The following is a 27,181-nucleotide window of genomic DNA, read 5'->3' as shown; positions in this document are numbered from 1 at the left end:
GTTTTCTCTTAAGTATGTGTGGTGGTTGCTGTCTCACTAATATCTAGCAAACTTATTTTATTGAGGTCCAGTCAAGCCCCTTTTGAACTGTCCCAATATATTATTCTCTTGAAATAACCAATCACTTTTATTGAGGATAACTTAAGATTTGAATGTAGGTGTACTTTATAACCAGATCTTGTCAAAAATACATTGTTTCATGACCTTGACCTCATTTAATTTTTTAATGGTCTTGGATTTTTTTCAAGATAGGACCTTGTACTTCTTTACTACATTTATGCATGTAATATGTTGTATTGCCTTGACCTCAAATCATGTTCTTTAGGTCTGCTTTGAATTACTTAATCATGTGCATCTCAAGTTGAAAGGTATACATTATTTGTTGTAAACAATTATTAATTTATACCTGCAAATAAGCAGGTGTACTGGACAGATTGCAGTTGGCCTCAGTTTGAGAGTTCATTGCCCTTTAAAACAAATCAATATTACAGAATGCATTAGATATAAGTATTTTATTTTTTGTAAAATGGAGTTGCGGAGTTGTCAAGTTATTTAGAAAATAAAATGTCCCATCATTCATACTTAGGTGGATAGTTGTCACACAAATTTTTGCATGTATCTATAATATTGTGATTGTTGTATAATGAACAAAAATGTTGAAATAATTTTTGTGATTTTATGATAAGCAGCAGCTTAACTAACTACTCACAAATATTACTTTCAAAAATAATTGCTAGTTTCTATTTTTGCTAAAACTATCCCTTTGTAATGATAAAACTTTGCCAATATTTCTGAATTTACATTAATGTATTAGAGTTGTTTCCCTTTAAACCAGTTCGATAAGATTTACATGTTTTTCATATATACAATAAATATATATAATACATAACATATTCTACATTACAAGTAGTATTATGTATATTGGGTTTTTTTATTTATAAAAATCAGAAATAATTATGTATTTGAATACTTCCAATCAATTATTAGTAGGCCATTGATCAGGCTATAAATGTTACATACATTTATGTTTGTTTAAATTAGACCACATGTTATTTACAGAATAAATTGTATATGGTTATGACTGTGTTTGGTGTGCTGATTGGTTACAGTTTATTATGTTGAGTTGTACTGAGTTCAGATATGAAGAGCACGAGTCACTTCCTGTTGATACCATGGCAGTTTTTTTCACAACCCTGAACATAAAATTTTTCCTCCATGTGTAATGAAGAGTTGGGGTTTAATTTGAATGTCATATTACATGCAACACCAAGTTCTAAAGTGACTTTTACCAAATTTAGTCAATGTTGATGTTTCGTTCATGCTATGTTGTATTTACAGGGCAGTAAAGGATGATTTTGACCTTAATTTTAAAATATTTATTTTAAAATATTCCAGATTTTTGAAATTATTTAGGGATTTTAATTTTGATAGAAAATGATGTAAAAATTAGTGAACATTAGTCTCAAGGGTATTAATCTAGTGATTTATGATCAGATACTTTACAAGAACTAGTGTTTTATGCCCCTTTTATCTCTCAGTATAGTCCTGGATATCTGGTCCATGTTTAATAGTCATTTAACTGAGATCCTATCAGAACTTAATGGCCCTATAGACAAGAAATCAACATAGAGGACCATCAATTTTTCCTTTTGATCTTTTGATTTTTTGCTGCTTGGTACATGTAGGTATATTGGTTAAACATGTACTTTTTACACTATAACATGCATCAAAATTTGTTGTTCAGCCTGTGGCAAAGTGCTAAGATAAAAATAGGAATAAATAACATGTACTTGGTTGTCAGTTTACATAAAATACTATAATTAAGTTGAGTATTGATTTAACTAGGCCATTGACTCTTTACTTTAATATCTGATAACTAAGTATCCCTAGAAAGTAGTAAATGTATAAATTTAAATGAAATGTTTACTTTTTAGCTATAAAAATGGATTATAGGCATGAAAAGTAAGAATTGTTGTGTTTTGGACTATCAGTTTTAGTTTCTAAGAAGAAAGTTCTGTAAAGGCCACAATAGTTACTTAACTGTTCAAATTTTGATAGATTCAATTTTATTTTCTTTTTTCATTTCATCAATAAAAGAGTTGCTTTTAGTCTTTAACGTTTTTCAGCATGTTAGCATGTTCCCCATTGCTCCACCCCAACCCCCATATGATATAAAAGTAAAAATTCATTTCCCAGTATTGAAATTTTGCTGTTTTTATCAGGCTGCACAATTGAGATTGAATTAATTTTTTTTCTGGTTTCCCCAGATGATTAGGTAGCCATCATCAATCTTAACAATAAAACCACTGGCTATGTCAATGTCCATATAGAATATTATATTGTGATTGAAACTAAATCTTTGTTGTCATGCCATGGAAAACTGATACATATACAGATTTGAAAATAGGCTTTTGTTGTCCTAAGTAACTCTGTTGTCATTTGCAATATGAGAAATATTTACGATTTTCACAAAAATCGGGCAAATTGCAGTTCACACGTTAATTTTCATTTACTAATGATAAAAATCTACCGATTTAATCATATTGGATGACTTCTTGTCTGATCAATATGAGGTGGAAAATTACACTCCTCTGTTCAACTTAAGAGATTTTTTTCTTGATATTATTGAATCAAATGTTTGAAGCAATCAAAGCCTAATTGCAATTCATAAGTGAACTATTTTGATACAGTGCATTGACAGGAGTATTTATCAGCTATATCGGCTATCGCTACCTGCAATAACACAATCTCCTCCGAAATCAGAAACTTATCCAAATGATCTATATAGGTTTTCAATAGGTTAAATGCTTATTAAGACTTTTCAACTTGGTTTTCAAGTGTTTGTTTATTCATCGAAAGCGACGCCAGGATAAAAGACAAGGACCCTTTTAAATAGAAAAAGTGATTGAATTGTATAAATTTTTAGTGTTTGTCCAGGGGAAAAACTCAGACACAAACATGTTAAGATACACAGTTATATTGTATTCTGGGGGAAGGCGACACAATACAATATGTATACAATTTCAACTTGATCCCTTCAATAGTATTTGTTTACTTGATTTTGTGAACATTTACATCTGTTTTGATGTTCAAACGCTCTAGATTTAATAAAACTTAATATTTAGATCATTTTAAGATCGATAGAATATAGATTTTTACATTCATTTCTATAGTTTATTTGCCTAAAGATGGGCTAGACAACCCTTAACAAACTTTATTTCACATATAATTGTTTATTTTGTAACATTTTTAACTATTATCTGACAACCTAAATAGTAATGTGATTTAGCCTCTAGAAAAGGGTTAATTTGGTCCCTAATTTAACACCAACTGTGATTATATAGGTATATGGTCAAAATAACCATCAGAATGTTCATAGATCATTAACTTTTAAATGACCTCTGTCCATTGTAAATCCATCAGCCTGTTGTATTGGATTATTTATATTGAAAGAAAAATTTCATAATGGCATTGTTGAATTAGATTGAGCAATAGGTTTAGATAACCTAATGAGTTGTAAATAATTGATCAGAGTGACCCAGATGTCTCAAGGTCATTGATTTCAAATTTTTAAAATTGACCAATTGGATTAAAGCATTAAACAATTTCAAATAAATATGATAAGAACTAATTAGACCTAGGTCTGAGATTAACTGTTCCTAAATTTATTTATCCAGCTTTTACTATAGTTAAATATATTGGGTGGGGATAAAATCTTGAAATGAAGGAGAATGAAATTTTCATTCTGATTGAAAAATTATAAAATTAAGATAACAAAATGAAGAAAAAACATTTATAAATTTTTATGGTATACATTCCCACCATACATGTCTTTTTTATGTTAATGATGTAAGTGTACCAGTTTATATATTAAAAAAAAAGCAAAAATCTCCTTTTCTCATTATAATGTATTGAAATTTTATTTTTAGCATCCTTCCATAGAAAAAGGTTGAAGATACAGATATCAAAGACAAAAGATATGTCAAATCACTAAAGGCAACAAAAGATGCAATGAGGTAGAATATTGATCAATAAATAAACCAAAGTTCTTCTGTACGTACCTGGAAATTATAAGTACAAATGTACCAATTTGTAGCATAAAATAAGAGCGTGGGGATTCTTGATGCGAAATTGGGATATCCCCTTCTATATCTGAAGATCATATCCTAAAGACTAAAATGACTTTTAACCCAGAATCTAGTGCATGTCAAATGACCTTGAGGTTATTAGAAGCATGAGCTGAACAATTTTTAAGACATTTCAAAATTGTTTGACAGTCAACTAACAAGTGGACATCACTTTCTGGTGTTTAGTTAGTCCTACAGATTATCATTTGAGACATTGGTGATAAATCTATGTTTTTAGAATTAACACCTTAGCCAAAGGTAACTTGCCCCTCAATGCATGTTTTACATGTTTTATGATGTCCTGTTTAAAAAAACACATTTAAACTGTCATCTTTATTAAAATTGATATCTGAACATGTAGATGATGTGCGGTGTTAGCCAAAGCTCTGTGTTAAAAATTGTACTTTTAACCATAATGGTTTTCTTTTATAAATTGTGAAATGGTTAGAGAGTTGTCTCATTGGCACTCATATCACATCTTCTTATATGGAAGAACTTAGTTGTGCAGATATCATAATTTTTATGGTTTGGTTACCAACCTATAGATTATTTTTATAAAATCCAAAACTATTGTAACCTGACAGAATTCCAATTTTACCAAAGTTAGTCCACATTGTTCAAGTCATTTCTTATCTTTTATTTTTTGGATGGGTTCATAATACTCCAAAACCTTGATCCTCATTTGCAGGACATAATTTCAAAAATTAATTATAAGAATTTAACACATTCTATACAAATCTACATACTGTTTTGCAACACATAAGATAACCCCTAGTTTTTGTGCTGTTATATTTTTGTAGTTTTTTGCAATCATTTTTCCTTCAACTTGTGAGTTTAGGATTCTCTTTTGATATTTGAGAGTTTTACCAGTACTTTTGGTAACATGCATTTGTCCATATAAGCACCTTCACACCCTATTGACTTTTTATGTCAATGTTTAATGTGATGCAAGACAAAAGAACTGACAGATTCAGGAAAGAGCAGTCTTAACAATATTTTAAAAGATCCATTATAAAAATAAAAACTTGTAGCAATTTTTAACACCCATGTTCTTTTATTGATCAGACCCTGGTATAATAATTGATATTATTTAATCATGTCTCCCATATTTCTTCCATGACAGTAAAGTCCTGTATCTCAGAAAAACAATCCAAAGATGCCCAGATTAGAGGTAATTTAGAGATTTAAGAGCAAATATTTATTAGAAGACTCATCAGTGTTATCAGAAGCGATTTTATGGTGACATGGGCTTCCATCCATAATGAATGAGCGTTCTTAAGCATGAGAAAAAACTTTCGATAGATTTTTATCCTGAATAATTTATGTGGGAAACTGATATTTTTCTGGAAATTTATTTGGAAAATGATGATATTTGAATCTTGAAAAACATTCTTTTTCTTTGCAAAACTGAAACAATGCTTAAAAGTCCATTCTTGAATTGGTTTGTGAGAATAAAGATATATAATAACTAACGGAAAGATTGATTGATGATTGCTTTACATCACATAAGTGCAAAAAGGCTATATCGTGGTGATACTAATAAAGACATATTTATGTATATATTACCATGTGAGATATTAAAGAAATATTTAAATTATTACAAGAGAAAATACTGTAAATGCTATAAAACTGCTTAAAAATTGTGTTTAATAATTAATAAAGTAATGCTGATTCAGCATTTATGTCTATGAACACCTGATGGTTATATAATTGTTTTATATTACATGTAGATGGGGGGTTTCATTTATTATATCATGTCCCTAAGGTGAAAGCATTAACACTATAAACCTATTTAATTGCCATAAGTTGGTCTGGATTTTTTTTTATTAAAGTCTTAATAGGCAGGGATTTCCATGTTGTTTATTTGTGAAGTCTTAAGTAAATTTTCATATTTGATAACACATTTTTCTGGATATCTTCATATTTACACCTATTACACCTGATTAATATGTTAGGTAACTTGATTTACAGCATTAAACTATATAGGTCCTTATAAAATTAATTTGTCATTATGACAGTTGATTGACTTATCAATATATTTAATAGGAGCAATACAATGGGTGTCCCATGTGGAGCAGAATCTACTAACCCCTTGGAAACATCTAAGATCTCAGTGTTATGGTTGGGTTTTGTTATATTTTTGCCATTATTTTGTCATCATCCTATCTTCAGCTTGTGACTTTTGATATCTTCTGTCTGTGTTTTTGTTAGGAATGTGGAGAAAAAATTTGTTTTGCCCATATTTAACTTTTTTTAAATTTGAAAACTAAAGGCATAATAATTTTTTTAAAACAAATTCCAGGTTACTTTGGTTAGATGGAAACCAACATGTCCTGAATTTAATAGATTTAAATCATATATGTTTTTTGGCAGTAAGACCATAAAATTCTAGAGACCATAATATATGTTTAATATTAATAATGTAAGAGTAACATCTGCTGAATAGACCAAAGTGTTTCATTGAATGACTTGATATTTGTCACAGCCTAATACAATCAGTTAACTATCAGTTCTTAAAGAGAAGTTTACTAAGAACGTCACCTGTTTGTAAGGAAATGGCATTAAATATTAATTCTAATACAAGTTCTAATATTATTATTTTCAATATGTATATTAAAATTTTGAGCAAAAACCCACGCACAAGGGAAATATTGTTAACTATATTTGTTTATTACTGGATGTATTTGTTTGCACTGGAATATGGAACTAACTAGACCAGTCACCTGCAGGGGAAGGGGTTTGTCAAAAGAAAACATTTGAAAGAGAGATTCGTTTTTCAGACAATTTACACCCTTTAAATGTCTTTTAAATATTTAATAGGTAACTTTCACCTTTATATGCTTTTCTGCTTAAAACACCTTAAATTAACGTAATGATAAGGTTACATGTGTCAGTTTTCAAAAGAGCTTTAAGCACAAGATGTCGGGTCTATGACTTCTTAAAAGGATTTCAGTAAAAATATTTAAATATTTTATTTACTTAATATTTGGATTCATTATCTATGTTTGATTAACAATTTTGTCACCTACTGTATTTTCATTACACCTTTGTACAAGTGTTAATTTTTGTATATAAAGGTAGACACGAAATTTATACCATATTGTTTGGAAAAGAATTACAACTTCTCTTGAGGGCCTTTATTAAAGACAGACATTGGTTTGAGAAATAAGCTAAAAGACCTGTAATTATGACCCCCTAAAGTGTCCAGTGGGCAGGTGTCCAAACCACAAAATAGCCCCCCTGATCATTTGAATGAAATAGTCAAGTTTGCAATGCACTTAAAGTGGAATATAAAACTTCAAAGGCCATATTAGTGAATATATTCACAATGATTTTGTCAGATAGTGTTGACAATGACAAATTAGGTATAAATGACCCGAAGTAATACCCATCCCCAAGTCAATTGACCACCCTGGTGAATCTGAAGTTTGTTTCAAAGTTTATAGACCAATTTACCATCTGTTTCTAATAAATAATGAAAGTGATAAGACATGTATATAAATATTATATCCATTTCATACTCAGTGTATTTTAATAATAAGGTAAAGTTTACAAGTCTAGGGTATAAAAACTCAATAAATCTATAAAATGATCAGGTTTGAAGGTCAAAAGTTTTATGGATATTTTCAAAATTACATCCTTGTAGACTGATATGGCAACTGTGGGTATAACACCAAGACCAGCTAACTTTCTTTGAACTTTATGATACTTAAACATGATCAATAAAAATCATAAATTACAAGTCATATTAGTTATCAGAAAATCTCAAAAAACTTTGATATGCATATAATCAAATGTACAGCAGTGTTTTTTCTAATGAGTTTAGGCATGATGGTGCCCCTATATGAATTTAATTTCAGCCTTATCCTTTAAATTTTTAATTGCCCTTTGGCTTTATGTATTCCCCTATCCATCAAAATTATTGAACCCCATGAGCATTCAGTTAATCCCCCACCATTTGAAAACAAATATTATAATACTTTTAGTACTCTTATTCTACTGCAACTGACAACTTCTTTTTATCTGAAGAGCAGCATGATCAGCACTGTCACAGGCTGTTTTCACAAAACCAAATGCTTATGTCATGCAAGTTGATTCTTTGAAGGATTCTTAGGTTTGTCTATGATGTAAGGAGCCTATGATGATAATTATATTAAATCTCTCCCTGAAAGTATTCATACTCCTCCCAATATTGATATTATTGATAAATAACCATTGGTGAGAATCTTTACACAAAACAGAGAATTAAACAAAAAGTTTAAGAAATTAAAGTTGAATGGTGAAACAGCATGAAGAAATGAATTGTCAGGAAATACATTAAGATTGGAACTGTCCAATTCTGTTGTCAGGAAATGATAAAAAGTAGTGTTACTCTGTATCCAGTTTTAATTCATTCATTACTTTCCAAATTAACAGCTTTGAATTTGCCGTATTTGCAATGCAAATTTTGGCATTGATGAATGGCTTCCAACCTTAAACAATAAGTTCTTATTAAACCCTGATAGCTACACTTAAGTTTCAGTAGTTTTATTATTTCACACTGAGTATCTTTTTGATCGATTGTCAGAAATCCATAGTTCCTTATATAATTTCTAATTAATCTGATTGGTGAAAATGGAATTTTGAGAGATTTATCAATTTTAATCTAGCATGTCCAGTGCTCTTATTTAGCTTTTGGATAAATATAAAAGTGTCAGTTGATAGCGGGATAGTGTATTTTATTTAATTAATTATAATGCATGTCATGGGTACTTGTCAACCAATGACATTTTATCTGTTGACAATTCTGTCATTTCAGCCACACTCCGATTTGATCACACAGCTGATAAACATTTGTCCTCTGGTCATTTCATACAGTTTAATTGTGTTGATGAAACTGCAGCTGAAAAGTGATGCCATAGTTTTCCTTTAGCTTCTCCGTTCTCAGTGTTTGAGTAATCATTTGAAGTTTAGATGATATTGAACTATTTGTACAGTGTTTCAATGCACTGAAATGTAAGGCAGAAAAAGTGACATTTTTTAGCCTTTCTGTTTTCTGTATTGCAAAATGAAAAGAGGAGGAAATATGTAATCTTAATTTAGTGTGACCTATAGTTGTTAATTTCTGTGTGATTTTGTCTCTTGTGGAGAGTTGTCTCATTGGCAATCATACCACATCTTCTTTTTATATTAGCTAAGTTTTCTTAAATTTGTTGGCAACTGTTATGACTGTCCTAGGGATAGATAACCAAATCAAAAGAACTGAATTAAAGATTATGATGGTTTTTATGACATCTTACACTGTCACTTAGGTTTTACATTTCCTTGAGACACTGAGGAATAAAAAGAAAAGTTAATAGGTACAAATTCTAAAGATTAGGTGGCAATATTATAATTGAAATCTTTGTTATCTTCATGGTGAAAGGATTTTGAAAACAAAACATTCTATTAAATACACAGAAAATAGATTAAGGAGATATATATCAAAGACGACTTTACTTGTGACATTTTTTCGTGGAGGACAGTTTACTTTTGTTATTTTAACAAATGTTATTCACTACAAAAGACTTTTGTTTTTTGTACATACAACTGTTTTTAAATTATTTGTTCTAGTGTTTTTCTTTCAGTCAGTTTGTCTGCCTTGGTAAACAATTTATACATGTTTCGTGAATGAATTGACTCCTTTTCTGACACAGTATTTAAAGCCCTATAAAAATCTGGGCTTAGATCGGTCAAAGAGGCGGCACCTAGGAAATGATGAGGTATAGAGGAGAAGTACAATCACCCTAACATTGACTCTGAAATGAGGGCACACATCCGCTACTTTTGATTTTAAACACCTTGACAGGTGGGATTTAACAGGGTTAACGATTTGTCACAATTCAAGTATTTAATTAATAGTTTGTCTGTTGTATAGTGTAGATAATATTTACAAAATTATCAAGTAGTTTATAGTATCCATTAGAATTACCCGTAAAGTCTAGTGGGGTGTCAGGCTTTTAAAATATTTTTTTATCTGTTTTTTGTACTTAAAATTTAGCTAAAATAATTTTTGTTTTAAATGTTTTTGTTCATAGTTTAAAAATTTGAAGCTTGCTGCTACCCTACAGAACATTTTGAACAAATATTTGATTTAAAACCAAAAATGTAAATATATTTATAAGATCTCATAATATTTGTTGCTGATTTTTAATGAGGATCTGATTAATTTGCCTTCAGTTCATGTCATGTTGATATTTTAAAGATATATCCTACTTTGTAGACCCAGCAAAAGTCAGTTTCCAAACTTGAGACAAGTGTACTACCATGCTTCCAGAGTGAACGGTAGATACAATACAAACTCTGAAAATAGTTCATGCATTATTTATTATTGCAAAGCAAAAATGTGAAATCTAATTAACTGCAATAATTATATATGAAGGAAAATCACTGCTAAAATTGTTAATGCAAGTTTAGGTAAATGCAAACCTGATGCTATCCAATGCAATAATTTCTGTATTTACAATATAATGTATTATATAATTTATCCATTCTCAACTTCTGGTGCAAGTTGCTATTTTACTACAAAACACATCATGCATTTTACACATACAGAAGAAAGTTTTGTATGAATCTGATGAAAAGTAGATACATGGTAAATAAATGAAATTATGGGTTGAACTGTTGTCCTGAACAAAATGTACTTATTGACAATAATCGACATATTACTTTTATCGGAACCCTTTACGAGACCTATCTGACATGAACATTTTACGATTTTGATATTCAATTTTAACTTTTGAATAGGTTTGTTTAAACAGGAAATTGAAAATGAGGTTTAAAAAGTCATCTTTTCAGTATCAGAAACAGAAATGGCTATTAAAGTCATTAAAACACTTTAGTGTTGGTTTTGGAGAAGATTTGAGACCCCATAGTATTCTAGGATAATAACTTGATAAGATGATTAGCCCTGAAAAATTAAATTGTCACAAGTCGGGTAACATTTTGACTAATTGCTTACCCTACAGGCAAATAATACCTATATTTATTTATTGTCATAAGCCAGCTGTCGCTTAAATACACAGCTGTCAAAGGTGTTTTTTGTGTATTCTTTTTTGTGGTCACAAACTGTTACCCCAACATAAATTAAAAATAAGAATTCTGGAGACATGATATGAATAAGCAATTTTGGCAGTAAGGATTCAGATATATGACGCATGATACCCCTTACATTAGCAATCTGTTGTTATTTTCAATTCATTTAAATCATTACCATTTCAAACATTGTGTAATTAGATTTAAAATATTTAACTAAAATGAATTTAAAGAAATATTTTTTGCATGACTTTGCCCAAAATTACCTTATTCAATATGAAATTGTTCAAGCTGTGCCATTTATGTTTATCTTCAAGATAACAGATAATTAGATAATTTGAGTAGCTCAATTGGACTGTGCTTCAGTTTAGACTTGTTTTTTGTTTCAATATTGCATAATTAATATCTTCATCAAATAATCATTTCATAAAGAGGTCTGTTATTGTTTTGAGTTATATTCAAAGTTTTTACATGCTGAGTTTATTCTATTTTAAACTATGCCCTAATTTGAGTAAAAAAATGATAAATTTTGAAAGTAATTTTCCACACTACCAGCTTTCTAAATTGCCTCTTTTGTTTTATTGGTAAAACTCTGGAAATAGAATCTTATATTGCAAACTTTATTGACAAGGTTGGCCTTTTTTTTGTACCAAATGTCAGTGGTTCAACCTGGACCTCCACAATGGGTTGACATGTTATAGTTTAGGTCACTGAAGGTGGTGTTAAACACCAAACAAACTTATGTTGCATACAGATATTGAAGATGCCAAAATGAGTTAAAGGGTTGAATTGTACAGAAAAGCATTTAGTACTAGGTTTTATACTCTGTCTTGACATAGAAAATAATCTATGCATGGCATAAGCATAACTTCAATACTAATTTATGTCCTGTAGATTTTCAAGTTTTTGATGCTCTTTTTTTCATTTGAATTGTTTTCTAGTCTGATCCATGTTTTATCACTTTTTTTCAGTAGAAGTTTTCTGTTGTCTCTCCATGAATTATGAAAAAGGTGCCACTAGATGTTAAGCAAGAAACAGCAAATCAAATCAAAATAAGGTTTTGGGCCTGTACGCATATTTAAGGTACACATAAATTAAGATTTGTTATGAAAGGACAATTTTTCTACATGTCCTATGATAAATTAGTATTATGATTGGATATCATTCAGTTGTTTTATGCATATGGTTTCAGTTCTCCAAGCTGGTATGATGTTTTGTCATAGAAAAAATCAGTGGACTTGTAAACAATTCTCAAAGATATATGGTTTGGTGCAAAGTACCCAGAGCAAACTCATTAGAAGTTGTCAGATCTTTAGAATAAACAGAATGAGTACTTAAAATAAAGTACATCAGGAATTGATTTTCTGTTGACAGAGCGATCTGCTTTTAGAAATTCATATAAACTGTGTTCAAAAAGACAAATTCATTAACCCATCAAGATTTATAGAGAATTTTATGGCTATGTTGAATCAAAGGATATATATGCAAGAGAAATGTATGATGCAAAATTAATTACTATTTTTAAAAAAGATTAAAACTATGAAAGTAATGTTGATTTGCTAAAATAACGGATGAGAAGACTTTAACTTGTGTGACAAGGAGTGACAATTTATTTTATAGATTTACAGCATATGATTGAAAAATAAATGATATAAAAATCTAAAATTGTCATGTTAGTACTTTTATCAACACATGTTACATGCAGATGTACTGTAAAAGATGCATTAAATTTTTAATATTTATGTGATATTCCAGCAAGGCTAATTTATTAGATTTTATTTCTTGTTGCACAGATGTTCTTGTCTTCCAAATAAAAGATCAATTGAAAATATGTTTTTGTTGTCAATTGAAGTGTTATGCAATTTTCTTAAGTTTTATGTATTGTTTTTGTCTTTAAATATTTCATTGAGGGTAGGAATGCCCTTTACCGTTAGTCATCAAATAATCTTCTTTGGCTACCGTAAGAATGAAATTGGTTAAATTTTTATTCCTGATTTGTCATAGGTCTCAAGATAATTATCTGTTAAAATTAATTTGAGAAAGAGTTATCATCATTTGTCAAAATCAGTCCATTTTTTAATCATCATAGAGAAAATGTACATTTTATTGTTCTGTTATAAAAAATTGCTGTTTATATATTTTGAGCAAGAGTTGTTTACCATTACTCTTCATGAAGGTACCCCTATTACAACCCTCTGGAATAGTTCAGAACAATTTCTACAGTCTTAACTGCGATTTATGAAACCAAAACAGATAAAGGACACATGATTGAGACCTAAGCCTATTTTATCTTCAGCAGTATTTTAATCTAAAAAAAAAAATCTCTTGTCATTTCCACACATAAGAGTAACAATGGTCTGAGTTTTTAAACTACTTACAAACATTTTTTTATTCAAAAGCAATATTCCCATACAGGATGGCAGCAATGTCGTAATTATTTTATTTGATCAAAGCTTTCTGAATGTGTTAGCGAATGGGGTGTAATGATTTCAAAGATAAAAAGGAAACCACAAATTTTATAGATGGTACAACGCCCAATATGGTTTGTTGTGCAAACTGCTCTGTAATTTATTTCTATTTGCCAAGTTTTACATGAACAAATTTTCCATTTCTGTTTTTTTTTATATCAATAGTTACACAATTTTTTGTTAAAGGTTTCAAACATGGTTAAATTATATGGATTTTTCATTTATCTTTACAAGTGACTCAATGCAATTATTCATGCATCTTTTTAAAACTTGCTTCAAGCAATGCATCGAAAGGGTATGAGTTCAACCCGCATATTTATCTTTTTTTAGAAGCGTGACTTTATAAGGCTTTTAATTTCCACCGGCACGTGGACAGGATGATTATTAAGCTTTGCCAAATCAATAACATCTAATACACGCAGAAAGGGGATATAATATGATTTCGACATTCCTGAATTTCTAATGTCTTTTTGTCACATTTTTATGATGGCAGCATACTTGAGATAAAGAACAGCTGCGATTTATTACAAATCATCTTGTATCCCTTGTCTCCGATAATTTTCATAAAATTTTTAGACCTTGGATCTTTTGATCACTGATGAATCCACTAGCTTGTAAACAAGTAACAAAAATCAATTGGGATTTTATGGTTGAAGCCTATTAATAATAAATTGATTATGCAAATATGAAAAAAATTATGAATTCAAAAAGAACTTTGGCTTAGTTTAAGTAAACGGTTAACTGACAGTATGTGAATGTTAAAAAATAACATTAATTAGAAAAAGAATGACAAAAAAACAAACTAATGAGAGTGGCCGGATTGTAGAAATCTGACTTATTCAGATAATGTAGGATTATATCTTGTCCACTCCTAAGTGACCTGATCATGTCACAGGTCAGTAGTGGTCACTCTTTGCTGTGTCAGCATTTTCCTGACAGGTCAATTTCTTAAATGTCACTTGGGAAGTCAACCCAGGGGTCATAGAGATTAGAAAATTGAATTAACAACCAGAGATGAAAATTACTTAAGAAATAATATTAACCCTCATGGTGGTTAAAATATTAATGGCTAATTAATTTAATGTTTATTAAATGAATTTTATTTAATTTGGTTTTGAATAATTCTTCCTTTCATCTCATGAAGATTTATTGATTATCATATGTACATATTTTCATAAAAACCATAGTATAAATCTTAGAGTATTATGGTATTTGAATCCTGAATCATCCTGAATCGGCATATTTGTCATTAATTGACCAGTTAATTTATCATATAGATACTCTTTGAAGTAGAATTTGTTTTTCATAACTGGACAAATTACATTCTGTTTATTTTGATTGGCAAATAAAAACCACATCAAAAATGTGTATAATTGTTTCCTTTCACCTTTTAAATCCACTTAATATTTAAAAGCCACATCAAAAGATTAACATAGAGGTGATATAATTACTGATTAACAGTTGTATGTAAATTAACTGTAAATATTGATCAGGTAAATATTTATTTAGATTTATCACATTTTTGTGCTATTAATTGAAATGATAAAAACATTTCCTGACAAATTAGTTTTTGGAATTATAGTCAACGAATTTGTGATAGATAGATAGATAGATAGATATATATGACAAATCTTTAGAATTTTATTTCGTTTAACATCAGTCATGACCTTTTTGGGTTTTTTTTTTTTGTTGCAAGTTAACTAATTGACATAGACCCTGAATTTTTGTATATGCCTAGCCAGAAAAGTAAATTTAAAAAACTTAATCCTTAAAATTTAACTGTTAATCAAATTTCCAATAGTACCAAACACATTTTACAGATTCAGAACAAGTGGTCACAGACATCTTTCAGATCTAATTCAGTTTTCTGCCTGTTCTGATATTTGGCTTGCTGACATAACTTCTATGCTTTGCAAGAAAAAAAATCAGTGATTGAAAATTAAGCAATGTAAATGCATACATTTAATACAAATTACAGCTGATAATTGGTTCCAGTAATGAGAATGTTAAGAATTTGTTAATTTCATAGATCATCAATACATCAATGGCAACATGACCTGACCTCTGAGGCATTCCTCAACCGTATGTTATCTAACAGTGTGGGTCTTCACAAATATTTAGAGGGTGCAACTTGATACAGGGAGACCAAACAATTATACACTTCAAAAGGTTACTTGACTTGAAGTAGCTTTGACCTGGTCAGGACCTGTCAATCAGTTCACAGTTTTTTTAGGCCAAAGGATATTTCAGGATATTGGGGAAAAGTTAATTGAGCTGCAATGGATTCTCAAGTTCTGTTACATAAAATTTTCATTGATTTTTAGTACAAATTATTCAGTACATAATAGTACTACTGTATATACATGTATACTATGCTATATAATCAAAACTTCAATAACAGAAGAGCATGCATGAGTTTGCTTTGAAAATTGCCATTGTAACACCAAGGCTAGAACCTGGTAATGTTGGCACTATCATCACTCTTCCAACTGACCCTGAGTAAAAATACACTAGTGCAACTAATAGATGGCTTTCATGATAATCTTCGGGTATACCCTTTTAGATCCTTGAGATCACCCCTAGTTTTAGGTTATTTTTGTAGCTCAGCTTAGATTTCTATGTAGTGTTTTGTGAACTTGATGGTCTTTTCTGTTTTGTTTTTTTCTTCGGCTATAGTGGTTAGTTTCCAATTGACTTCAGATTGCATAATAACTATAAAACATTAAAACAATCAAACTGCCTACATTTGATAAACTTTGTCACACTTTTAACTAAAGGGGGGAAATTTGTAACCTATTTTTTTTTCAGAATCTTTAAAGTAAGTCGGTGAGGATTAGGTGTATAACGATGTTTTTAGATGTAAGTAGGTAGGGAGTTTATATACATATCAAGTCATGTTAATCTTACTTTTATTGCTATAATTTCCTATAGAAAAGTATGTTTAATTCATGGTTCACTTTCATACTCATCTTTATTGATACATTTATCAATATCTGAGCCATAGAGGTCTCCGCTTTAACTATGGACTAATGTTCAGGTCTGACCTCCATTTGAATAAAAAAGAAATAAAATTGAAAATTTGCAAGCGCTTGATTTACATTTAAAATCTAAAAGTATACGGATTGTAGACATCTTTTCTGATAAAATAGTATAATAATAGGCCATAGAAAAGCTGGAGGGATGGAAATCAGCTTTATGTCTGGGGCATTTATCCAGGTGAAAGCTATTTTAATCACTTTTGAAATATATAATATCAAATGCAGACTGGATGCATATTTCTGCACACTTGATGCAAATTGTTTTGGTGTTTATCCAATAAAGGTAGACTGAGAATGTGGTAAATTATTCAGTTTTGATAGTTTTGGTATAAAATAAAACAACTTTTGTAGTATGAATAATCCTAATTCTGATGTTCTGAAACTGAATTGTTCTACTCCTATGACTAAAGCATTGTGGATTCAGAGGAGAGAACTAATAAATGAACAAGATAGCTATAAGGTTTTTGGTGTTTTTATATGTATATAAATTAATTGTATTATACAAGACATTATGACTATGATAGAAAGTACATGAATAACTATAAGTCATATTTTATTTTACTTGTTCTGAAAACAAAAAAGTACTTGATGCACCTGTAAAAGTCATCCTTTCTTTAGCTTAAAGCTTAAACCTCAAAATCCGTTAAAACATTATAATTCTAATTTCGTGTAACACCTAGGATAATGCACTTTTGTGTGGTTATGTTTTATCCCTTATTTTATTTTTCTTAATGTTGTGCAGAATTAAACTGTATTGTTTTTGTAGGAAGTTTGAGGTTTAACTTGGTTAAAAACCACTTCTGGCAAAATCTTGATTGAATGAAACTATTAAGATTTATCTGAATAATTGGTTTTGATCATAAAATATGAATATTAATATTCTAATTTTATTGATTTTTATCATTGTTTTACTTTGCCTTAGGTTACCTCTTGTCAAGAAGCATGGCGAAAACAACAGTATGATGTAAAATAAGTACTGTAGAACAAACAAGAGGGCAGGTGTTACCAGCAACTGTAGCGTTGCCGAACCAATGTAAATTGTGTATTCATGTTCTAAGGTAAAGAAAAAAAAGAATCCATTGATTTATACATGTGTTACAAACAGGTGGGGCAGGTGACAAGCACACGACCATGCCTGGTGGCCTAACAATCATGCACGCTTTCTTGTCTTACAAATAAAAACACAAACTGTTAAAAACTACCAAATAAGTTTTCTAATCCTACCATTAATTGAACCCATTAAGAATCACTGTTTGTGTCCTTTTACATGGAATTTTAACAGTTTGGATTATATATTAAAGGACCAATTGTCACCCAATAGAGAAAAACAACATATCAAGATTGTGAAATTAACAACTTTTCTTTTGTCCTATTGTAGCTACTCCTCTTTTGAAAGTTTGTAACAATTGTATAAGAATGACATACCAATATCTTTTAAGTCTACGTCAAGGGGACAAATAGACACTCTGACAAACTTCTGTTTACATTAAATAACACATAGAATGGTCAATATTTATTAGTATGTATGTGAGGTCTTAAGGGTCGGACTGTAGGTGACAATTTTCTTGAATAATATTATATAATGCAATCATTATAGTAGTGTTGATTAAATTAATCATATTTTATTATGGTCCATCTTGGTTTCGTAGTTTATTTTAGCTGCTTAAATTATGATGCAATTTAAACACCTATGTTCTGAAGAAGTAAATTTTATGGAGTGCTAGTAGTGCTGCCCATCAGAAATAGATATGGTATTTTGGGTAGATACATGTGACACAAATTTACAAAAAATATTTTTCAATATTTAGGCGTTGGAATCAGGTGATGTCTTCAAACATCAAAACAGGCCAATATTTACAGGGACTAGTCTATGTTCAAATGGTCTTTTTAAACATGAGTTAATTTATGCTTTGCCTAGATTGAAAGATATCAACAAACTGACTATATTGTAGACTATAAAAAAAACCAGTCCTATGAATAAGTCAAGGATAAACCAGTGTGCAGATTCATTGAAAATCCAGGTTATTTTCAGGCCAATCTAGGATTAGTATTTTTATCACTTATTTCATCTTTTGTCCTGTAGTGTTATAATAATTTATTAACATTATTTATTTTGACTTGTTTTAGATGTTCTAACAAAAATTCTATTGTGTTTTGTGAGGTTTCAAAATTTTTAGTTTTGAGCTATGTCTCTGAAATTGGAAAACATAAACTTTTATAATGAATAAGAAACATTTATTAATTTCCTTTCTATCCACTAAACTTGCATGTAATATATTTAAACATTTGAAAAGAGAGTTTGCTATAATTTCATTTCCACAAAATTGATTTATTTGCATTTCTGACATTTAAATGATATAACATTATTATGGAATAAAATTTGGCATAAATAATTATTTTTTAAACGAAGAATATTAACTTTTTTTTTATTTCAATAATGAAACTTAAGGGTTTATATTGAATTAAAAATGATGCATAAATTAAAAGATTTATAGATATTTTTTGCAAGGAGACTACATGTATTATTAAAAGTCATGTAATTGGGTCTTTAAATTTGCACATTTTGTTAGAAAAAGATTTCTCAAGATAAAATTTTAAATTTTCTCATGACACTTTTGTATGATTTAGATATGACTTTCAATCTTTAAGAACAAATTTGGTGACTATTTTGAAAAGCTATGTCCTTTAAACGTTGCAGAGTTCTTATTTATTAACATATTTTCAGTAGGTTCATTGTTACTTGGAGATTTACAATGAGTTGTGGTAAAGTTTTTGGTAACCCAATGAATTCAACAATATTTTATGTTGGAACACAATTAAGTTTACTGTTTGCGTTTTGTTTTGCATACTTACAGATCTTAATATAAAAGTTTGTGATTTATATGTACACAACAGTCCATAATTTTGAAAAGTCAAAGCATAAAAACCAAAGGGGCTTTAAAACGAAACAGCCAAAACTGTCTAAGGGTCAACTTTACTTAGGGGTGGAACTTTAGCACATTCATAATTTTTTTAAATGTCCAATGTTGATTATAATGTTGACAAGGTCATTAGAGCTTTACAAATCACAATTTGCAAAGTCTAACTTAAAAAAAAATTATGACAAAAAAATTAGAAAAAATTGTGTCATGTGTTGATGGACTGTTGTCTTATAATTGTAAAACCCAGAAGATACATATACTTTATTCAAATGAAATGTTGTTTAAAAATGAGCGATTAGCACTTGCCAAAAGTTACATACATTGATGGGTTTCCTGAAGATATTTGTTTCATGCATTCTCTTAACTTTATATTGAACCATAAAACACAAAATATGAAATTAAACATGTAATAGGCTGTAATAAGGGTGAAGCAAATAATTGGGGTACTTTGGATGCGTGAAAAAAAAAACCCATATAGTTACTGTATTCTGTTACAAGATAATGATTAAATATATTATCTTTTTTTCACAAGTTGTATTATTCGGTGTCTATGAATCTCCTAATTTTCACAACCTGAAACCAGACCATCTTAGAATCAATAACTACTTATCATTATAAGCTATTTGATAGGATATTAAGAAGAGATCATTTTTATCTTCAAATCTTACAAATCAGTGATAAGCCTGTTTAATGTCAAAAATACAAGCCATTTGTCATAATTATATTTATTTGCAATTTGTTGAAATGTACACCTAATTGACATATGGCTGCCATCTTGAAATGGACATGATGACACACAGATTAGTTCTTGTTTAGTTAATTACAATCAAACACATGATAAGGAGACCAGGAATGAGGCTATATATCTTGTAATTGCCATAAAAATTGTTTAATTTATGAAACAACCATATCAGATTAAATACTTATATTTAAGAAATTTTATCTGACTTTGTCTTTTAAATGTTACTGAAATTTAAATTTTGGGCTGTCGTTAGATTAGGCTTTATCACAAATTTTGTATTGTCTTGTCTTAGTCTGATTAATTCTCCATGTATGGAACACCACTTTCAGGATCACATTGATGATGCAAGACAGATATCAGCATCATATAGTAATTATGTTGGGTTCTGAAATTTGCTGTTAGTTCTCCTTTCTTTGAATTAGTTTTATCTTTTATCGTATTTATCCCTGAATTGCTATCTACAGAGCAGAACTGTTACTGTAGTTTCACAATTGTTAGATTGTTTTGCAAAGGAGTAGATTCACGAAGGGCCAATATTGACCCAATTTTTCTGCAAAAAAAGCTAAAAACTTTGTCCTTATGCTCTCATCAGAAGAAGGTGGTTGGAATAGTTTAGAGTTACTGTCCCTTATTTTGTCACCTGCATACATTGATGTCATGTTGAAGGTGTTGAACCTGAAAATTGTCAAGTAGCCTGATATTCTCCATAACCATAATTGAAATACAACTAAATTTTTGTCATTTGCATATGATATAGCCACTGGGCATTAAGCAATCAACAATCAATTAATCGTCCTCCTCATGAGAGCAACTTGAGATGTAGATTTAAATATATTGCATTTCTTATCAAAATGATATTATTATAATGTGCAGTATGATCTTAGTTAAATTTAGTGAGTAGGTATATGGATACTTGATAAAAGTAAGATAAATTTAGAGGATTTTGAGCAACATGTTGCAACATCACAAAGAACTTTAAACTTTTAAACTTTAATGGGGTAATATCAGCATCCATAAATTAAGTAGAATACAAAATATAGTTAATGTTTAAATAACCTTGTGGCAGGAAACTGATGAAAATGTATATAAAGATGAGATTTTGATGAAGATTAGCATATTTCTATTCTTATTTTTCCATATCAAGTTTGGTCTTGTCTGAAATTATATCACACAAATTATTTTTAAGGTCAATCTTCTTTATAAAAGATTAAAAGTTTATCTTGCCTCACAATGCCTTACTAAAAGGATGAAAAAAATAATATCTTCCTTGCTATTATATATTTCAAATGATGTATTGGGGATAGTCAAGTTTGAAGTTTTTAAGCGTGAAAAATCTACCTCAGACTTGTTTAGTCATTAAATTATTAGTTCTGTGTATTGGGTTTATTATTGAAGTACATAGGAATTGTCATCTCAATGTGATATTAAGCATTTAAAAGGCAATTTGAGTACTTATAATTATAAGCTAGAAGTAAGTCCGTCACCAGGGGTGGAGGAAAGAATGTCTTTTCTTTATGCAGAGTGTCTTGACATGATTTGCTGACTTCACGTTTTAAGAGATTACTAAATGTCGAGCATATTTAGATGGGTAATCTTTTCAGGACAATCAAAATAGTTAGGATTTTGTATCCTGTTTATGGGACGAAAAACCCCGCTGTTTCCATTTCCATGTCAGACTGTTTAATAGAGGCAGTTGTACCAAGACCACCTAAAATAATTATCCTATGATAATAAACATGTATAAAATAGGATTAAGTATGTCATGGTCTTTAGTGTAACATGTTCTAGGGGCTGTAAAAAGTACTGTTCTACCTCTGGCTGACAAAGGTCGTTTAGTTTGTATCCAAAAATGAAGCCTTGTTAATAATTAACTGGGTTTTTTTTCTTTGAATTATAAGAATTAGTAATTAGCCATGAGGAATTTATCTTATTAAAGATTTGTAATGTCAAACAGCTGAATTCATATATTTTTTTAATGTCAAAATTATTATAATTTACCTTATAATTTACCAATAACTAATCTCAATTCAAGTTGAGAGACAAACATGAATCATTGCATCCTAGATCCTAAGCAATTGTAAAAATAGTAAACTTCCAATTAATCAATCAGATTGTGATACAGTCAGTATTTAGATTTTATAACCCTGCTGTGGTGGAGGGGGCATAAGGGACAACCCTCGTCTTTAAAAAAAAATCCCTTCTCAAACTTTAGTTTGCCTTATACTCAAAGCTAATTTCCACCAAGCACCAACCAAGCTTGAATTTTGGTGGCAATTCGTTTAGTGTTCTTGAGTTATGTCCCTGCATTAATGGAAAAAATGATAAAAACATATAGAAACAAACACAATTAAGTTTCAAAGAAACCAAAATAGGTTTGAATTAGTAAATTGCCTCTTGCATATTTACAAGCAGGGGCATCTAATTTGGTCAAAGTGTTAAGTATGAATTTTCAAACTAAATATTTCAATTCACATTTCACTGATTGATATGCCTTGGTTGACCATAAAACGTAGGTTATTTAAAATACTTTAAAAAAAAAAACCTTCTCAAAAGGGAAATTACTCCTATAATTAATGAGACATTTAAAAAAACATTTTTAGAAGAATTTGTGATAGCCTCCAAGTAGAGATTGACCTCTTTAATGTTGTGTTCAGTGGCATGTTTTTGATGTTTGTTAAGAAATGTAAAAATGCTAACAAATTTATTTTAAAGAGTATATTACAAGTGAACAGATGTAGCACGCAATAATAGCTGCATTTTATTTTATCAAGTGAATTATTAGTAATAATGTTATTATTATATATTTACCTCCCAAGGGTAAAACAAGGTGATAATAATGTTCTTTGGTTGGTTCAAAGGCACATATGTATATTGCTGCTGACAGGTTACATTTGTATTCATATAAACTCTTGCATGATTGAACAATTTAAACAGGAGTTGTCTCCTCTTCCCACACAAATGTCACATGGTTGCTTTGAAGTTCGGAAAACAATATGTCTCCAGGAATTTTATTTATATAAAATAACTTAAAAGTTATATGGGGACAATAATAACTAACTGCTACATCAGCAAGAAAAGAAAACAAATTCTTAACCTGGGCTTGTGGCAATTGTGATGAAATGTGATGAAAATTGCAAATAGACCTCATTTTTTTCCCAAGAAGTAGGTCTTAATTGTTATCAGTATGGTCAGCATTACACCTGCAAACAATTGTTTTTTAGCAATCTGATAAAAGCAATTTCAAAGTCTTAGGCCAAAATTAAAAATACCGGTATGTTTGTTTCCCGTCCCCCCCCCCACCCGTGTCATAAATAAGATAAGTTGCCTTGACTGAACAAGTTGAACCATTCATGTGATCATCCAGTTAAAAAAAAATTAAAAAAAAAACCTTTGGTCTTTTTACAAAGGGTAGGGGAAACAGACATTCTTTTAAACATGGCCTTGTGTCTACTACTAGGCAGTGGCGAATCCAGAACTTTTCATAAAGGGGGAGGGGAGCTCAAGTCATGCTTCAGTGATTCCCTCCATAATCAACCAAATTTTTCAAAAAGGGGGGCAGGCACCCCAGGGCCTCCTGGATCCTCCTATGCTAGGGAGTTGTTTAACGAACTTGATTACCTATGAGGGTCGTTCACGGTTGGTCTTGTGTCTTGAACAAACCTTTATTTTATACATGGTGCCTTGTTTGTTCCCAGCTGTATAAAGCAAGAAGTTTGTTACAACTGAAAAATTGTCCAAAATTGAAACCTCAGTATATCTACAAATAAAGTGAATTTACTTTTTCCCTTAATCGCCATTAGTGTCTAACATGATGTCAAATGCAAGTAAAATTAAGCCTTTTACTAATTTCTTTAAAGAAAATTTGACAAGTACAAATTGTACTGCTATCCCAACAAAATCGAATTTCATTTTTATATACATATCTTTAAATTGTTGCAGTTATGTCATGTTAATTTAGTAAAAATACCTGACTTTAAATCTAAATAATGATGTTTATGGAAAAAATGACAACATATTAACTTTTCATCATCATAATCGATGCTCTAACTATTGTTCTGTACATCATTAAAATTCCTTATACATGCAGTGTCACCATCCTTTTGATAATTTAATGGATTTACAGGATCAGATACTTTAGCTCATTACTAATTTGTATCCAAAGATTCGTATCATTAAAAAAACTTACAAATCTTTTTAATATTTAGCGCTTTTTTTTCCTTTTTTTCAAAAACAGTTCTCTACTTTTTTAATGTTGCTATTTGCTTAAAAATAAGCCAGCATTTTTATTATGTGTAAACGAGTTTCATTGTTCAAATCAATCATCATTCTTTTAAAATTCTAAATTTATTGTTTGCATTTTAAAACTTATTTTGTTCCGCCCACAATTCTATATATACTTATATAAGCTATAAAAAACATACAAAGGCTAAAAATAAAATCAATAAGAAATCAGCATATTGTGCTGACATTGGGAGTTATGCATTAATGACATGTGCATATTTTGTGTTTGTGTGCAGTTTTAATGTATTGGAATTTCTTTGTTGTACAATGGACAATGACCCAGTGCAAGCTTTTTTCGGCATAATTAAAACAAAGGATAGCAGTAGATTAAACAAGAGGTGGTGTAGAGGTATTTAATCAGTAAATTTATACAAAACATTTTCTTTGTCCTGGGACATTGATTTATATTTTTATTTTTTATGTTGATTTAGCATTTGTTGCATTCTTAAATGTTATGTTGTTAACTTCAAAATAGAAAGTGCATTTTGTAATTTCTTTGTTTCATTTCAGAAGACCGATTTTACTTTGTTTGAAAAATGGATGATTTAATTGTGTATCCAGAAATTAAAGAATGGTGGAATTTGAAAAAAAATGAAGAAACTGTTGAAGTAAGAAATATTCTGATCAAAAATGCAGAGATTTACTTGACTTTTTAATGTCCTCTTAAAGTTATAGTTTTTAAGATAAGGAGGGTTGAGATCTCAAAAAGTTTAAACACTGCCATATGTTTATGAGCCTGTAGCAAGTATGAAATCTCTTCAGTTATAATATATGTCAATGGTTGAATTTGATATCCCTGTCCATACACGAGAATACTAATCTGTTGGTCAGTGATATGTAAATGCATGGTCCATTAATGCAAAAAAAACTATTTTTTAATTGTTATGTAATATAAACTTTAAATGTGGTTTTTAACTTAATAGTTCAAGATGTCAACGCCCTGCATGAAGACTTGGTTCCTTGGTACCTCATCCAGTCACATTTTTTCCATCCTGATCTGCCCAGTCTTTGCTATTTCTCCTAGATGCAGCAGGCTTGCATTTAAATAGGGGTATTTAGAGGAGAAGATAACTGTCAGATTACAGTCAATCCTATATAAAAGTTTTTCTAAGTACCAGGGAGCCACAGTTACTTAGTTAACCTACAGTGATCCCTGAAGCCTGTCAACTCTGAGGTCTGTAAGTGTTTCAACCCTGCTTGTGGCACGGTGTGTTTCAATTGTATCTCAATTGACTTTGACTTGAGATTGCCAGTTTTCCTGCTGAAAGTCTCTGGTTCTCTATAGGGAAGCCGACTTGCTCAACAACAAAAAAACTCTTCCATGATATTTAGATGCAAGAAGATGAGTGCCAATGAGACATCTCTCCATCCAAGTCGCAATTTATAAAAATAAACCATTATAGGTAAAAGTACGGTCCCTTTGCTTACATTTTTAATAGCAAGCTAAAAAGGGCCCCAAAAATGTCAGAGATACATGTACAAGTAACAATTATGAACATCACCAACAAATGTAACCACTGAACATCAGGGTCCTGACTTAGGACAGGTACAAAGAAATGCAGCGGGTTTTAACGTTTTAATAGGAACTAACCCTTACCTGAAACAATAGTGAAACATCACAACATAGAAAGACACACTATAAAATATCAAGTTTTACTCTTGTATCTAAATACAACCAGATTTTTTCAGTTCTTCTTTATAAGTTATAAATAATATATTGTTGCATATTGATAAAATTTCATTTTTACAGGCAACTTATAGTGTATAACACTGCTAAGTACCAAGTACAATTAGGTCACTGTGATCTACATTTTATTGATTCTGACTTAATTTTATGTTCAACTTTTTAACTTTATTATAAATCATTTGTTGATAGTCTTGTATTAGATAACATACTTCTTATTATTTTGCACAATGGATTTCATTAAGATTACCTACCCTTTCGGCATTTTGTAAACAATTCTGGTAAAGTAATTTTTCAGAAAAAATTTTTGCTTTTTGTGAGTCTTTTTTGTAACTGGTGATAGTCATTTCAAGCTCCACTCTCTTAAGCTTTAAGCTTTAAGCTTTAGTCAATATTCCAACTTTTTTTCATATTCTAATTGAAAGTAGACTAAGCAGGTCTCAAAGAGTATATTCATTTTCTTCCTTAGGTAAGGAAACTTTTAGAGGGAAGAAGATTGTATAAATCCAATTAATAATTTCCTGATTTTGTTTTACAGTTTATTAAATAATCACAGGATGTTATCCAGTATTCCTTTAGGGATTCATAAGGAGGAATAGAAAGATCATGTTATCCATTGTAAGGAGAGTTCAAGAACACTTTCTATTGACAAGGTAAATATGTATTAAGATCTCTCTTGAAGTGTTGAGGGTTGTAAACATGGACTACAGCCCAGACTTGGGGGCCATGATGGCAGAATGGACTTATGGTGAATATAGACAGACGAGGATTTATACTTCCATTACAACATAACAATAGGGACTAATAGAGTTAGGTGTTATAGAAATGAAACCGGGACTCAATAAATGTATATGAAATAGAGTTGTA

The 27,181-nt window shown here is 30.0% G+C and overlaps 1 long non-coding RNA gene across 21 annotated transcripts in view; it reads left to right on the top strand.

The window, feature by feature from the left end:
- LOC139488232 (uncharacterized) overlaps positions 1 to 27,181 on the top strand; it is a 124,538-nt gene that overhangs the window by 39,565 nt on the left and 57,792 nt on the right. For 9 of the 21 annotated variants that reach the window (XR_011655954.1, XR_011655951.1, XR_011655978.1 and 6 more), the window contains 5 exons: positions 3,930 to 4,016; positions 12,152 to 12,263; positions 17,609 to 17,744; positions 25,141 to 25,238; positions 26,853 to 26,967. This is a non-coding gene — a long non-coding RNA (uncharacterized lncRNA). Of the gene's footprint in view, positions 1 to 3,929; positions 4,017 to 5,250; positions 5,299 to 12,151; positions 12,264 to 17,608; positions 17,745 to 25,140; positions 25,239 to 26,852; positions 26,968 to 27,181 lie in introns of all 21 variants that reach the window. The other 12 variants (XR_011655956.1, XR_011655949.1, XR_011655957.1 and 9 more) reach the window with 8 other exon arrangements.

This window comes from Mytilus edulis, chromosome 1, assembly GCF_963676685.1.
Source record: "Mytilus edulis chromosome 1, xbMytEdul2.2, whole genome shotgun sequence".
In the NCBI taxonomy this organism is placed as follows: Eukaryota; Metazoa; Mollusca; class Bivalvia; order Mytilida; family Mytilidae; genus Mytilus; species Mytilus edulis.
The sequence above is the reverse complement of the archived record's forward strand: the minus strand, read 5'-3'. Positions and strand labels throughout refer to the sequence as shown.